The following is a 5,000-nucleotide window of genomic DNA, read 5'->3' as shown; positions in this document are numbered from 1 at the left end:
TCTAGACTTGCGTCATTTTTTACGTAAGCCCGTAACAGAAAGTCTGAAGCTTGAAGTTCTTTTCAAACCTTTGCTTGGGTAGCACTGTTAAACTGAGCAGACATGCAGACTACATTTGAGTAATCTCATCACGTAACATTCGTTTTCTAAAAACAATCACATAGTATTGCATGTTTAACTGTGGTAGAAAATACGTTAGCTTAATGCTAACGTATATGGAAAATCCTATAGACACCGCGCTAGGTATTAGCATCAAGTAATTCACGTTAATGTTTTTGTATGAGCCTGACATTTGCTCTGCAGATAGATAACAGGTTCCCTAACAGAAAGTCTGAAGCTTGAAGTTATTTTCAAACCTTTACTTGGGAAGCACTGTAAAACTGAGTAGACATGCAGAATATTTTAGTAACCTCATCTCGTATCATTCGTTGATAGAATGCAGGCTGCGAGGCTCGCGTAAGGGCTTACGTAAAAAATGACGCAAGTCTAGAAAAAGGGGCCGACGCACGCAAGACGTAAGAAGTCGCGCAAGGGTCGCGCAAGGGGCTTGCGCGGCCTCTTGCGCTTGCGCTTACGTAAGGAAGCATGAATCAGCCTTTATGCTCAGTTACGTAAGCATAAGCGCAAGCGCAAGCGCAAGAGGCCGCGCAAGCCCCTTGCGCGACTTTTCACGTCTTGCGTGCGTCGGCCCCTTTTTCTAGACTTGCGCCATTTTACGCAAGCCTATTGTTCTGGGTGTGAATTGCTTGGCAACACCTCCAACGCAACGCGTAAGCACCTAGCAATTCATGCTCCCTTTAGAAGCATGCAAGGGCCTTTTAGAAGCATGCAAGGGCCTGAGTAAATTTTGCGCAACAATTAACCCCAACGCTGAACCAAGCAGCCGCGTCACGGCGGCCTGCGTTGTTGGGTGTTGCGTACGTGATGTAGCTAAAAAATCTGAAAGATGTGAGACAGAATGGTCGCAATCGGAAGGCGGTGCAGATGCAGAAAGCTGTCCAAAAAAGTAACTGCAAATGTACGTGAACACAGTGGTGTACATGAAAAGGATTGAACTATCTGTTGCTGTATTCTCATTATTTTTGTATGGCTATGGCTGTGGTGGCTCTCTGAGCTCTTTGAGCCAACATGTGTGAGACCAGAAGGGAGAAGCAGAATCAGAGTTCCCTCTTGTATGTGGTCTTCTTGGAAGTATTCAGGTACTTCTTAAATATCAACAACAAGAAATAAACATGACTCAGTGTTCAACTTATTGCCAGATGTGAGAAAGCACTACGTACATCACATGTGTCAAACTCAAGGCCGATTTCATCCGGCCCGCTGACTCCTCTGAAAGTTGCAAAAAGATCCATTAATTTGAATGGAACACGCACGGTGTAAATTTATAACATATTATTTTATGTCTATCAGAGTTGGCCTGCCACGGCCGCTGGTATGTCGCACTCACCACTATTTCTGCAAGTCCTACAATGCACTGTCACCGCGTTGGTAGGCTACGTCAATTTCAGGCCCGCAAGCGCAAGCTCTTGCCCCACTTTCTGCAGCCTCATCACCTGAAGTTTAGCTTGCGGCCTGTCTCTCTCCCCACAAAAAATTGTCCGAGAGAGAATTTGTCAAGAACTGCAAGATAAAAGTTTGCGACCCGTGTGCCCTGATAAAAGGCATGTGATTTAAACATGAGCCTGAGCAGAAACACTGTTGCTTATTGTGACCTTACCACCTACCCTACCATTTACAACAGCTGATGGGAAAGGGAAAAGATTCAATCTTATACTTTTCGCTGTGGATAACAGCATCAAAACATCTGATACTGCCCAGCTGTCCATCTTCATCTGTGGAGTGGACTCGACTCTGTGCATTATAGAGGTACTTTTGGGATTTAAATGAATGCATGGCACAACAACAGGGAAAGATCTCTTGGAGCAGGTATCCAAATGTGTAAATGAAATGGGGCTGCTTTGGGACAAACGTGTTGGACTGACCACAGATGTGCAGAAAAAAGGGGCATAACTAATGAATGCAACTGATATTTAATTTATGATATCTGTGTTTATAGGCAATAGCTTATAGGCCTAAGCTTGAGGCTGCTTGTCCTAGATTCAATAGGCATATGTTGAACTTAAGTTCATGTTTACATATGAAAAAATATAAAATATCCTTTTGTTTTTCAATGAATATGTCCGGCCCTCGACTTGGAAGCAGTTTTAATTTGGGCCCTATGTGTATTTGAGTTTGACAATCCTGACCTAGACTATGGACTTGCTAAGCTAGGGTTTACACACTGTAGGCCCACAGCAAAACAGGCTACAGTAACGTAGCGGCAATAACAAAGATCAATTACGTTACAAGTTACTATTGTAATGTATAAATGTAGTCTACTAACACACTAATGATAGTGAGTATGATAGTCGAGTCATTTCACCTATTGCCTGATCTTTAGATTCTTGACATATTGATAAATGATTAAATGAAAAATAGAATTTTAATTCTCTTTCTTATTGTTGTGGTTGTGGGGAACCAAATAAAGAATGAATGATTGAAGTTTAAAAAAAGTATGTAACATACAGTATGTCAGGATCCTGCTTTGTCCGTTTTGTGTTTGTCTATTTTGTCATGTGCTTCTTGCGTGTGTTTCATGCCATGTGTTTCCCCGGGTTTGTTTAGTATTTTAGTATTTTTAAATATTTATTTTGGGCTTTTATGCCTTTATTTGGACAGGACAGTGAAGAGTTGTGGACAGGAAGTGAGGCGGAGAAGACGTGGGGAGAGGATCGGGAGAACAACAGCAGGCCGGAATCAAACCTGTGTCCCGGCGGGCAATGAAGGCCGTAAATGGGGGGCTTATCGGCTTGCGCCACAGTGCCCCCCTGTTTAGTATTTCTATGTGCTACTTTGTTGTCATTCTGAACTCCGCCCCAACCTGCCTTCCACCACGTCCTGGTTTTGTCCATCACCTGCACCACCTGCCTTGCTAATCACATGTCTGTTTCCCTGATTGATTTTTCCGGTGTCTTGTTAATTCCCCTTGTTTAGTTCACCTGTGTCTGGTTGTCTAGTTCCCCCCTCTGTTATTTGAGTTCAGTCTGTCCTGTGTTCTCTGTATGTAATGTTAGTCTTCAGTCCCAGGCTGCTTTTGGGCTCCTGAGTTTTTGCCCTGATCTGTGTTTTTAGAGAATAAATCCTAAGTTTGTCGACTTTTGGTCTGCGATTGGGACCTTTTCCAGCTGAAGCGTAACACCATAATGTTAGAGTATGGCAACCTTACACAATAATTGACATTTTGTTGTTTCTCAGGGAGAATTTTTTATCTTTTTTATCTCTTTTCTCATATTCTGTGCCAAATATGACCAGCAAATAGGGCTAGTCCACAGAACTAACAACTAGCGGTCTGGTGTTTTGTGTGAACAGGGTGTCCAGTGATAGAGTCAGACTCCTAGCCTGGATTATCGTTTCCGTTTCTGCCCAAGAGTCAGGAGTCAGAACATGGGAGCAGTTCTCACGCACATAGTGTGGTATTGTCAAGTCATATTTATTTATTTATATAGCACATTTAAAAACAGCTCACGCTCACGCCAAAAGTGCTTTACAATTAAATCAGAATAAAATGAAATATCAAAACAAATAGAAAACACAAACAAAACAATAAGATCACAAAGAAATAAATACAAATAATTTAATAAAAAATCAAATAGAGAAACAGAAGCAACACAGTGAACTAAGCATCTATATACACATCAAAAGAACAGAAACGCCTCTAACAGAAAGCAAATATACAAACGATCGACTAAAATCAGGGGGATCCAAAAGCTAAGGAAAAAGGGTCAAAAGAGGGGGCTAATCTTATAGACAGGGGGATGCTGTTCCATAGTCTAGGCTGCAACATCAAAAGCGCGGTCACCCCTGGATTTAAGTTTAGATTGGGGGACTGCCAGTAGCCCTTAGTTGGACGACCTGAGGGGCCTGGTGGTAGAATAGGAGGTTAAGAGGTCTGTGATATAAGATGGAGCCTGCCCACTAAGGGCTTTAAAAACGAACAAGAGCACCTTAAAATCAACCCTGAACCGCACTGGAAGCCAGTGGAGAGAGGCCAGGATAGGGGTAATATGGTCTCTTTTCCGAGTACTGGTCACTCAGGACCCTTGCAGCGGCTTTTTGGACCAGTTGTAGGCGGGACAGGGACGATTGGCTAATTCCCGTATACAAGGAATTGCAGTAGTCTAGCCGGGAGGATATGAAAGCGTGGATGACCTTCTCAAGTTCTTTGGGTGACAAGAAAAACTTAGCCTAATTTTGGCAACGGTGCGAAATTGGTAGAAGCTGGCTTTGACTACTGAATTGACCCGTTTGTCAAATTTAAAAGTGAATCGAAATAATACACCAAGGATGGAGTCAGGGGGGCCGAATAATATAACTTCAGACTTATTCTCATTTAATTGGAGGACATTTGGTGCCATCCAACACTTGATGGCCTCAAGGCACTCCAAGAGACTGTTTAGATTTAGCCGGTCGTTGGGTTTCAGGGGGAGATAAAGCTGTGAGTCATCTACATAGCAATGGAAAGAGCTGTGCTTTTGAATAATTTGACCAAGGGGGAGCATGTACATAGAAAACACTGGTGGTGATTGGAGTCTGGACATGGGAGCAGTTCTCATGCACAGGTGTGGTGTGTAGTGTGGTGTGGTGTGTAGTGTGGTGTGGTGTGGTGTGGTGTGGTGTGGTGTGGTGTGGTGTGGTGTGGTGTGGTGTGTTGTGGTGTGGTGTGGTGTGGTGTGGTGTGGTGTGGTGTGTTGTGTTGTGTTGTGTTGTGTGGTGTGGTGTGGTGTAGTGTGGTGTGGTGTGTAGTGTGTAGTGGGGTGTGGTGTGGTGTTGTGTGGTGTGGTGTGGTGTGCTGAATGGATTCAGGACATCGGAGCAGTTGTACTGTGGTGTGGTGTACTGTGGTGTGGTGTACTGTGGTGTGGTGTACTGTGATGTGGTGTGTGGTGTGGTGTGGTGTGGTG

This window comes from Sprattus sprattus, assembly GCF_963457725.1.
Source record: "Sprattus sprattus genome assembly, chromosome: 11".
In the NCBI taxonomy this organism is placed as follows: Eukaryota; Metazoa; Chordata; class Actinopteri; order Clupeiformes; family Clupeidae; genus Sprattus; species Sprattus sprattus.
Note: the sequence above shows the minus strand (reverse complement) of the source record.